Genomic DNA, 13,128 nt, shown 5'->3' with positions numbered 1-13,128 from the left:
TGTTAAGCATGTTTGTTTCATATCTGCCAAGGGTTAATGTCATTTTGGGGCTGGTTTGAATTTATTTGATTAACACGGCTGTACACGAAAGCAGAATTGTCTAATGATGTACAACGTGATTACATGATGATTATTGTTTCCGGTTTCTTTTTATGTTGTCTGTTCTGTCCTTCTGAAACGATCAAGTTCATAAGCCAAATGGATGTCATAGCCATTTTGTGCAGATTTAGTCTATTTTATTCTGTTTGGGATCAATTTGGAACCATCTAGTTCCATGCTGGTGCGCTGGTCATGTGGCTATAGGGACTCGATCTTGAGTCCCTATTCGCCATTGCAAAATTGGGCCTTCTTCTGGGCCCAGCTCAAGTCCTTTAGAAATCAAGGAATTGGAGCCATTGCAACATGGTATTGGGCTCTCTTTGATCCCAGATTTAAAATGGAGACTAGACCCCATCAACATTGCAAATAATTATGATGTTCTGCATGTCCAGAGGCTCAACCCTTTGCCTAGTTCCTGGTGTTTGCGACCTGGGCCTCTGCTAGGCCAATTGCTCATGCAGATCCATCACAAATGGTCTGCCATTTAGTATGGCCTGACACGGATTTAGGCCCTTTCAACGTCAATAACATTTAGTTCGAATTCATTGGCTCCTAGAACTCAGTTTGAACACTTAATTGAAGAAGAAAATAGGAATCCTCTCAGCCTTGTCAAGTAATCAACTAAGTCCATCTATTAGATTCGAGGTGCACCAAACCAAACAAACCTCAAAATACACGACCCTCTATTAATTCTTATGACTTAGATGTAAACAACAAATGTTTGTAGTTTACTTTAGGCTCATTTAATATACCACCGTGATTGTGTATACGTTCGCGTAACATAATTACGATCTTAAAAATGCTAATTCGGAGTATGCGTTCGCGCAACTTCGACTAAATTTTCTTAATAATGATAAAGTGTCATTAATTGTGGACACGTTCGCGTGACACGATTTTTTTGACACGCCAAACAAATGGGTACACGTACGCGTGACTTGTTTTAAGACGTTTTCTTAAATTAAGAGAGGTAAAAGCACATAGGTTCTAAAACGAGTAATTAAACAATTTTGATTAAGCCAAGTATGATCAAAGCGACCGTGCTAGAACCACGGAACTCGGGAATGCCTAACACCTTCTCCTGGGTTAACAGAATTCCTTACCCGGATTTTTGTATTCGCGAACTATAGAACAGAGTCAATGTCCTCGATTCGGGATTTTAAACCGATGACTTGGGACACCATAAATTATCCCAAGTGGCGACTCTGATTTAATATAATAATCCCGTTTCGATTGTCACTTAAATTGGTAAAACTCCCTTATACATCCCTTTATGGGGGTGTAGGTAAAAAGGAGGTGTGACATTGATGACATGTTGATAATGAGCAAAAGTATGACAGATATTAATGCTACAAAACGCATGTTGGCTAGCAAATTCGACATGAAAGACTTAGGAGTTGCTGATGTGATCTTAGGAATCAGAGTTAAAAAGACTCCACAAGGTCTAGCATTATCACAGTCTCACTACATTGAAAAGGTACGTGACAAATTCAAGTATTTGAATTTCAAAATTGCCAAGACTCCAATTGAGGTGAGTTATGCACTTCAAAAGAATGAAGGTGAAAGTGACTCACAACTGGATTATGCAAGAGTATTGGGAAGTTTGATGTATATCATGAATTGTACGCAACCATATATAGCATGTGCTATTAGCAAACTGAGTCGGTTTACAAGTAATCCCAATCAAATACATTGGATGGCAATGAAACAAGTTTTGGGATATCTAAAACATATCCAAAATTATGTTTTGAATTATAACAAATATCCTTCCGTGATCGAGGGATATAGTAATGCAAATTGGATCATCGGATCATGTGAAGTTAAATCCAATAGTGGATATGTTTTCACAATTGGGGGTGGATCAGTGTCTTGGAAATTATCCAAACAAACGTGCATCGCCCGTTCTATAATGGAATCTGAATTCATAGCTTTAGATAAGGCCGGTAAAGAAGATGAATGGCTCCGGAATTTCTTGGAAGATATTCCATTTTGGCTCAAACCTTTGGCACCTATTTGTATACATTGTGATGGTCAAGCGGCAATAGGTAGGGCAGGGAGCGTTATGTATAGCGGAAAATCTCAACATATTCGACGGAGACACAATACCGTTAGAAAACTACTCTTTAGTGGTGTTATCACAATTGACTACGTAAAGTCAAGAGATAACGTGTCAGATCCACTTACAAAAGTCCTATCTAGAGAGGCAGTTGAAAGATCATCAAAGGGAATGGGGTTAAAGGCCTAGGACAAGTCATCATGGCGGTAACTCTACCTAGTAGACTGGAGATCCCAAGAGCTAGCTTCAAAGAAATCAAACAAAGTTATGAATGACGGTTCAACATTGTCAAATAACTCAACCCATTCTCGTGATGAAGACAATGTTCAAAAAATGAGGTAAAGCATTAAGGCTTTTTGATGAGTCAATAAAGCTTAAAGCTTTTTAATGATTTACTAATTCTGGCAAGATATGACCAGATAGTGTGTCTTTAGGATTACACGTTTAGGAATCACCTATGTGAGTGTGAAGTGTAAGCCGCTCCAAGGAGAATGAAAGTAAAGGCCCATTCTCTACGCACTCATGAAACCAGGCGGTGGTCATGGCTGAAACGAATACTACCATGAGAACCATAGATGGTTAAGGATTGATTGTGTGACTTATGTTGTCTAGGTATACAACAAAGCTCGACGATTCAAAGATATCAAATCTACCGATTGACCGAGTATATCCGATATAAGTTCACTACGGAAAGTTCAAAGGGAAACCTACTTATCCATTTACAATTAATTATTTCATGTAAAACAGACACAAGTCCGTGCATTCCTTTAAGTTTATAGCCATTCCCCATTCATGTGGGGGATTGTTGGGTTTTGTTATTATTTATTAATAACAAAAGAGGTGTGAATGGAAAATGGTGGGAAAAGAAATGGAGAGAAGTGAAATTTTGAATGAGTTCATTTTACTAATGCACTTTGTCCCTCATTGGTAGAAGGAAAGAAAATCTTGTGTATATATATAGAGAAGCTCATCTTTTAGCTCTTAAAGAGTTAAGCAGAAGGCAAGCCTCGCGTTGTCGTCGTCGCTCGCTCGGCTCGGCTTCGGATTTTGATTTGGATTTGGATTTGGATTTGGTCAAATATCGATTGATTGATTAATCTTTTTGGACAAAAATCTTTTCAAATATTTAATTAATTAACGAAAATTCAATCCGGAATAACCCGCGACCCGGTCCGGTTCGGCTCGTTTTCTTTCCTGGATTATTTTAAATCCATTTTATATTTTCCGCAATATTTCCAACAGCTATGGCTGTTCTGAAACAGTGTAAAACATGTTCCAACAGCTATGGCTGTTCTGAAAGGTTGCAAACCTTTTCAGAAATAGTACCAAATTGGCTATAAATATACCTTCAAATCCCAAAATATTTACTTACAAAATTTTCTGATAATCTTCTTCTTCTTCTGCACAAAACTTCAAGCGTATTTTGTAGCCTTCGAGTGGTTCGCTGTTCATCAACATTTTTGATACCAACACTCCGGTGAGTTAAATCGTTCTATCCTGGGAGGATATATTCCAGAACCTCGGGTACATGAGGGGAATAATTTCCTTAAGGACACACTATGTATTCAATGGGCTCGATTTGTTCCTATACCGTTTTCAGAATTTATTTTGAAGAAGTTCAAATACTGTTTTCGGAATTTAATTTCTACTAACTTTCTATTTCTGTTTTCAGAAAGATTATTATTTTATTTATTTACAGCAATACAGATTAATAACAATCTTAAGGAAATTATTTTATTATATTCTTTTTATTATATGCCTAAACCTGGACCCGATCGTGATGGCGCCTCTCGTAAAGACAAGGCCAGCCGACACTTCCCATATCCAATTATTAACAGTTAAACCATAAGAAATAAATCTAAGCATGATAAGATAATCCAAAGTTAACAGATAATAGCATAATTTGCGGAAATAACCCAACACAGCCCGATACCAGGGTGTCACTAGTCATGAGCATCTACAAGTTCTAATACAAGTTTGAGAAGTCTATAAACTATTACAAACTGTCTGATAAAGAGATAAAAATGATAAGGGGAGAAACACGGGATTGCGGATGCCAAACAACTACCTCGTGGACTCCGAAATCTGCAAGAGCTCTCAACTCGCACTGGTAGGATCCGCAACGCCTGAATCTGCACACGGGGTGCAGGGAGTAAAGTGAGTACTCCAACTTAGTGAGTAATAATCATAAATAAAGACTAAAAACAGGAAATCACGTAAGACACAAAATATGCTATAATGAAGCAATAAAACCATTAGAACAGTAAACCAGTGAAAGATAGGTAAAAATCCTTTAACTCAATTTAACTTCATAAAAAGACTTTTTCAGCAATTAAGCAGGTAATTGACAGTCAATTATGAAAATAAACACATAAAGGTTCGCCCCTCGAGAACAGTGTCAACAAATTCGCCCCTAGGGCAACATCTCAGAACAGTACCAGCCCCTCGGTCAATCACATAGAACAATACCAGCCCCTCGGGCTCAATCTCACATCACAATGGGTACCCGCGCTCACTGGGGGTGTACAGACTCCTGGAGGGGACCCTTACGGCCCAAGCGCAATATCAAGCCACCTCGTGGCATCATCACTAGGCCCTCGGCCTCATATCAATCAAGCCACCTCGTGGCGTACATATCTCAGGCCCTCGGCCTCATAATAAGTATTAAATATTTCCTCACAACATAGGCCCTCAGCCTTACTCAGTCAAAATCCTCACAAGCCACTCGGGCAATAGTAAAACATGATTCTCAACCCAAAAATATCATTTAATAGATCATGTAAGTGTTAAAACAGAGTAAAACATGGTTGAGTATGAAAACAGTGAAGTATAACATGACTGAGTTCAAGTATAAAGTCAAAATAGTGAGGAAATACTAGTAAAAATCCCCGAAGGGTTCAAATAGTTGACATATGGCATTCAGCCCAAATCATGATGATAACAAATAGGTTTCAGTCAAATACGCAGCAAAATAGTCATTCGGGACGGACTAAGTCACAATCTCCAACAGCGCACGACTCCACGCTCGTCATCAAGCATGTGTGTCACTTAATTATAGCACAACGATGTATAATCTGGGGTTTCAAACCCTCATAACATCATTTACAATCATTAATCACCTTGAATCGGTCAAATCTCTAGCTCGTGATGCCTTTGACCCTCGAATCTGCCTCCAATCACATTGAATCTATCCAAAATCATAAAGAGGACGTCAAAATATGCTAAGTAAACGAAACCCATACAAAAATAATCAAAATACGACACAAATCCCGAAATTACCAAAACCCGACCCCCAGGCCCATGTCTCGGAATTCGATAATTTTTACATCAATAAATTCCTTATCTCCACACGAGTTCACACATATCAAAAGTTCTGAAATCCGACCTCAAATGGTCCTTCAAATCCTCAATCAAAGATCTAAATTTCCAAGCCCTAGTTCTTCCATTTTTGGCTTAATTTCCATGATTATTTAGGTGGAATTCACATTAGAATCGAGTTTTAAGTCCAAGAATCTTACCTACAAGTGATTCCCCTTGAATCCATCTTCAATCCCCTTCAAAAAGCTCCAAAAAAGACTAACAATGGAGGAAATAAACCCCAAAATCGCGGACAAGACGAGTATTTAAACATTCTGCCCATGCCTGAAATCCTTCTTCGCGAACACGGTCAAAGCCTCACATTCGCGAAGCACAAAAATAACTTTGACCAAAATCCTCTTACGCGAATGCGACATGCCTATCGCGAACGTGATGGTTCCTCAGACTTACCCTTTACAAACGCACTTCACCTCTCGCGAACGCGATGAACATCTCGACCTCAAACCCAGCTGACCAATTTCCTCTACGCGAACGCGCTGCCCTTCCCGCGAACGCGATGAACGAAAATCTAGCCCTTTTTGAACGCGGAGCCTTCCTCGCGAATGCGAAGGCTAAAATCATCTGCCTTCTCAACTAACCCTTCGCGAACGCAAAGGTCAAATTCTTTGCAACACTTCAGCAGTTTTTCTACAATTCCAAACAACAAGAAATGATCCGATTGACCACCTGAAACTCCCCCGAGGCCCTTGGGACCTCAACCAAAGGCTCCAACATATCCCAAAACCTTATTCAAACTTGTACAAATCTTCAAAACACCTCAAACAACATCAAATCAACCAAAACACATCAGATTCAAGCCTAAATCACCTGAAATTTTGCACGCACATCCCAAATGACACAACGGAACTACTGAAACTCTCGGAATTCCATTCCGGCCCCTATATCAAAATCTCGCCTACCAACCGAAAATCGCCAAAATATCAACTTCGCCAATTCAAGCCTAAATCTACTCCGAACCTCCAAAACTCATTTCGATCGTGCTCCTAAGTCCCAAATCACCTCCCAAAGCTATCCGAACCATCGGAACTCAAATCCGAGCCCTCTACCACATAAGTCAACATCCGGTTGACTTTTCCAACTTAAGCTTCCTCAAAAGAGACTAAGTGTCTCAAACCTTACCAAAATCATTTCGAATTCGATCCGACCAACCCGATACCACATAACATGGATAAATAAAGGATAAAGAAACAGAAATAGGGAAAATGGAGCGGTAACTCATGAGAAGACTGGCCGGGTCGTAACATCCTCCCCAACTTAAACAAACGTTCGTCCTCGAACGAGACAAAAAACATACCTAAAGCCTCAAACAGGTGAGGACATCTGCTCCGCATCTCCCGCTCGGTCTCCCAGGCAGCCTTCTCCATGGGCCGACCTCTCCACTGCACTTTCATTGAAGCTATATCTTATACCTCAACTTTCGAACCTGACAACCCAAAATAGCTACTGGCTCCACATCATAGGTCACATCATCATCCAACTGAACCGTGCTAAAATCCAGAACATGACACTGATCCCAATATACATCCGGAGCATAGAAATATGAAATACCGGATGCACACTCGATAAGCTGGGTGCCAAATCAAGCTCATAAGCCACCTTCCCAATCCTCCGAAGCACCTCAAAAGGCCCAATGAACCGAGGACTCAATTTACCTTTCTTCCCAAATCTCATAACACCCTTCATGGGTGAAACCTTCAACAGAACCTTCTCGCCAACCATGTACGACACATCTCAAACCTTCCTATCAGCATAACTCTTTTGCCTCGACTGCACTGTACGAAGCCTCTCCTGAATCACCTTCACCTTTTCTAAAGCATCCTGCACCAAGTCTGTCCCCAATAGCCTAGCTTCACCGGGCTCGAACCAAACAACTGGAGATCTACACCGCCTCCCATACAAAGACTCATATGGAGCCATCTGAATATTCGATTGGTAGTTGTTATTATAAGCAAACTCTGCAAGCGGTAGAAACTGATCCTATGACTCTCCGAAATCAATGACACAAGCACGCAACATGTCCTCCAATATCTGAATAGTGCGCTTGGACTATCCGTTCATCTGAGGGTGAAAAGCTATGCTCAACTCAACCTGAGTACCCAACTCTCGCTGCACAGAGCTCCAAAACTGCGAAGTAAACTGAGTGCCTCTATCTGAAATGATGGAAACTGGGATACCATGTAACCGAACAATCTCCCAGATATAGATCTATGCCAACCGCTCTGAAGAATAGGTAGTACACACAGGAATGAAGTGCGCGAACTTGGCCAGCCAATCCACAATCACCCAATAGCATCGAATTTCTTCAAAGTCCGTGGAAGTCCAGCAACAAAGTCCGTGGAATTTCTTCAAGGTCACATCTCTGGCATCATCGTGCTGAACTCTGTCCTTAAGGACAAGCAAATGCGGATCATCATACTGGCATTCTCTGATGTGATCATATAAAGAAGACCGAGAAACCACACAAGCCAATACCCGACTAGGCTCCATAATATCTAGCCTCACAAACCGATTGGCCAAGGCCTGAACATCAACTGCATGAGGTCTCTCCCTAACTGGAATATATGCCAAACTCCCCACACCGCCTTTCGGCTCAAAGCATCGGCCACCACATTGGCCTTCCCCGAATGGTACAATATAGTGATATCGTAATCCTTTAGCAACTCCAACCACCTCCGCTGCCTTAAATTAAGATCCTTCTATTTGAACAAGTGCTGGAGGCTACGATGATCCGTAAATACCTCACAAGACACACCATACAAGTAATGCCTCCAAATCTTCAACGCGTGAACTAAGGCAGCCAACTCCAAATCATGAATGGAGTAGTTCTTCTCACGGGGTTTAAATTGATGAGAAGCATAAGAAATAACTCTACCCTCTTGCATCAATACACACCTAATACCAACTCCCAAAGCATCACAATACACGGTATATGAACCTGAAGTTGATGGCAAAACTAACACTGGGGCTGTGGTCAAGACTGTCTTGAGCTTCTGAAAGCTCTCCTCACACTCGTCCGACCATACAAACGAAGCACCCTTCTGAGTCAACTTGGTCAAGGGCGATGTGATAGATGAGAATCCCTGAATAAACCGGCGATAATAACCTGCCAAACCAAGAAAGCTGCGAATCTCTGTGGCTGAGGACGGTCTGGGCCAACTCTGAACCGCCTCTATCTTCTTCGGATCAACCTAAATACCCTCGCTGGACACCGCATGCCCCAAGAAATCCACTAAACTGAGCCAAAACTCACACTTGGAGAATTTTGCATAAAGCTTCTCCTCTCTCAATCTCTGCAACACAACTCTCAAATTCTCCGCGTGCTCCTCCTGACTGCGCGAATATACCAGAATATCATCAATGAAGACTATGACTAACGAGTTAAGATAAGGCCGAAATACGATGTTCTTCAAATGCATGAACGCTACTGGGGCATTGGTCAGCCCAAAAGATATCACCAAGAACTTATAATGACCATATCAGGTCCTGAAAGTTGTCTTAAGAATATCCGAGTCCCTGATCTTCAATTGGTGATAACCTGAACGGAGATCAATCTTGGAGAACATTCTCGTCCCCTGAAGCTGGTCGAATAAATCATCAATGCGAGGCAAAGGATACTTGTTCTTAATTGTTACTTTGTTCAATTACCTATAATCAATCCACATCCTCATAGTGCCATCCTTCTTCTTCACAAATAAAACGGGCACACCCCAAGTTGAAACACTAGGCCGAATGAACCCTTTATCAAGGAGTTCCTGAAGCTGCTCCTTTAATTCCTTCAACTCCGCTGGTGCCATACGATACGGTGGAATAGAAATGGGCTAAGTTCCCGACACCAGGTCAATACCAAAATCAACATCCCTGTCTGATGGCATGCCCGATAGGTCTGCAGGAAACACATCGGGAAAATCCCTTGAATTGGAACAGAATCAATACTGGGAGTCTCAGCACCGACATCCCTCACAAAGGCTAGATACGAAAGACAACTCTTCCCAACCATACACTGGGCTTTCAAGAATGAGATAACTCTACTGGGAACATAATCAGTCATACCTCGCCACTCAATTCGTGGCACACCTGGTATAGCCAACGTGACTGTCTTAGCATGACAGTCTAGAATAGCACGACATGGAGATAGCCAATCCATGCCTAAAATGACATCAAAATCCACCATACACAATAATAAAAGATCCACACGGGTCTCCAGACCCCAATAGTCACCACACACGATTGGTACACACGGTCTACAACAATAGTATCGCCCATCGGGGTAGATACATGAACAGGTGAAGCAAGAAACTCACGAGGCGTACCCAAATAACGAGCAAAGTATGATGATACATATGAAAAGGTGGAACCAGGATCAAATAATATAGAGGCATCTCTGTGGCAGACTGAAACAATACCTATAATGACAGCATCTGAAGCAATAGCATCGGGTCTGCCTGGAAGTGCATAGAAACGGGCCTGACAACCACCTAATCGACCTCCCCCTCTAGGGCGACCCCTAACTGACTGACCTCCACCCATAGATGGCTAGGTGGGTGGTGGTGAAGTAACTGGCACTGAAGCCGATGACTGATTCACCTACACGCCTCAAACTGGAACCAACATAGTACATAACTGTGCAATCGACTAATTAATAGTAGATTCCCCCACTTGGCTCGAAGCCATAGACCAAAACATACACAATAACTCATAATGCATATACTTTATTGCCGCCATAATACCATAGTGAGATTAAACTCAATCCTTCATAAGCTCGTGGAACACAGATCATCTGGTACTTTATATCTTCTGCAAATCTCGCATTCATCCTCATAACAGACAGGCCTACTCTCTTAAGCAACTCAAACTCAATTGTGACACATATCTTTCACAGGTAACAGAGATCTCCCAACAAATGACATAAGGATCACAAACTTCAGAACAATCCGCAGGAGATAACCCACCTGCTTCGCCTCAAACTGGTATCTCTCTATACTCTTCCATAATCATAACTATTACATAATCACTTAATCTTCCTGGGTCCGAACTCATATTACAACATGAAATCTACTTCACTTCCCAACTAGACAATAGGAAAAGGTCATTCAACATACCCACACTCGGGGCTACACATTAAATCAAGATGGAAATCAAGCACTAAATAGTTCTACCCTCAAGTAACCTCTTCTTGCCACGTCCGAACAATCCGAACACATCTCGCAATCAAATCATAGTCATCACAAAGCCATACAATCATCATTTCCCTAAGTAGGGACATTATCGAACATATAAATCCAGATACACGTGCTTGCACAATCAGCACCTTGGTACTCAAGCTGCAGGCAAAACCCGGCCTCAAGTCCTCCAGACTGGCCCAACCTCAACGCACATAAAATCACATCTCGCCCCTCGATCAGAGAATCACAAGCCATCGATGCACATCTGATACTGAGCGCTCATGTGAGCATACGAATGTGTGGAAGGAATTCAAAGAGTTACATTTCAAGCTGAATCAAGGATGCACGATAAGAATTTCAAGAATGTGAAGCTTTTCCCAAAGGTTCTACAGCCTCTCGAGGATAAACACAGATGTCTCTGTACCGATCCGCGAGACTCTACTAAACCTTTTCATGACTCGTGAGACCTATGTAACCTAGGCTCTGATACTAACTTGTCACGACCCTAAACCCGGAACCGATTATGATGGCGCCTCTCGTGAAGACAATGTCAGCCGACACTTCCCATATCCAATTATTAACAGTTAAACCATAAGAAATAAATATAAGCATGATAAGATAATCCAAAGTTAACTGATAATAGCATAATTCGCGAAAATAACCCAACACAGCCCGATACCGGGGTGTCACTAGTCATGAGTATCTACAAGTTCTAATACAAGTCTGAAATCTACTGGGAGCTCTTAACTCGCACTGGCAGGATCCACAATGCCTGAATCTGCACACAGGGTACAAGGAGTAAAGTGAGTACTCCAACTCAGTGAATAATAATCATAAATAAAGACTGAAAGCAGGAAATCATGTAAGGCACAAAAATATGCTATAATGAAGCAGTAAAACTATTAGAACAGTAAACAAGTGAAAGATATGTAAAAATTCTTTAACTCAATTTAACTTCATAAAAAGCCTTTTTCAACAATTAAGCAGGTAATTGACAGTCAACTATGAAAATAAACACATAAAGGTTCGCCCCTCGGGCACAATATCAATAAATCCGCCCGTTGGGCAACATCTCAGAACAGTACCAGCCCCTTGGGCAATCACATAGAACAATACCAACCCCTCGAGCTCAATCTCACATCACAATGGGTACCCGCGCTCACTGGGGGTGTACATACTCCTAGAGGGGCCCCTTACGGCCCAAGCGCAATATCAAGCCACCTCATGGCATCATCACTAGGCCCTCGACCTTATATCAATCAAGCCACCTCGTGGCGTACATATCTCAGTCCCTCGGCCTCATAATCAGTATCAAATATTTCCTCACAACATAGGCCCTCGGCCTTACTCAGTCAAAATCCTCACAAGCCACTCGGGCAATAGTAAAACATGATTCTCAGCCCAAATATATCATTTAAAAGATCATGTAAGTGTTAAAACAGGGTAAAACATGGCTGAGTATGAAAACAATGAAATATAACATGACTGAATTCAAGTATAAAGTCAAAACAGTGAGGAAATACTAGTAAAAATCCCCAAAGGGTTCAAATAGTTGGCACAAGGCCCAAATATGGCATTCAGCCCAAATCATAATGATAGCAAATAGGTTTCAGTCAAATACACGGTAAAATAGTCATTCGGGACGGACTAAGTCACAATCCCCAATAGTGCACGACCCCACGCTCGTCATCAAGTGTGTGCGTCACTTCAATATAGCACAACGATGTACAATCCTGGGTTTCAAACCCTCAGAACATCATTTACAATCATTAATCACCTCGAATCGGTCAAATCTCTAGCTCGCGACGCCTTTGCCCCTTGAATCGGCCTCCACTCACATCGAATCTATCTAAAATCAGAACGAGGACGTCAAAATATGCTAAGGGAACGAAGTCCAAGCAAAAATAATCAAAATACGACACAAATCCCGAAATTACCAAAACCCGACCCCCGGGCCCATGTCTCGAAATTCGATAATTTTTACATCAATAGATTCCTTATCTCCACACGAGTTTACACATATCAAAAGTTCTGAAAGTCGACCTCAAATGGTCCTTCAAATCCTCAATCAAAGGTCTAAATTTCCAAGCCCTAGTTCTTCCATTTTTGGCTTAATTTCCATGATTATATAGGTGGAATTCACACTATAATCAAGTTTTAAGTCCAAGAATCTTACCTCCAAGTGATTTGAATCCCTCTTCAATCCCCTTCAAAAATCTCCAAAAACGACTAACAATGGAGGAAATAAACCCCAAAATCGCGGACAAGACGAGTATTTAAACATTCTGTCCAGGCCTGAAATCCTTCTTCGCGAACTTGGTCATAGCCTCGCGTTCGCGAAGCATAAAAATGACTTTGACCTAAATACTCTTACGCGAACGCGACATGCCTATCGCGAACGCGATGGTTCCTCAGATTTACCCTTCACGAACGCAC

The sequence above is a fragment of the Nicotiana tabacum genome, chromosome 5, assembly GCF_000715075.1.
Source record: "Nicotiana tabacum cultivar K326 chromosome 5, ASM71507v2, whole genome shotgun sequence".
NCBI lineage: Eukaryota > Viridiplantae > Streptophyta > Magnoliopsida > Solanales > Solanaceae > Nicotiana > Nicotiana tabacum.
This window is presented reverse-complemented; position numbering follows the sequence as displayed.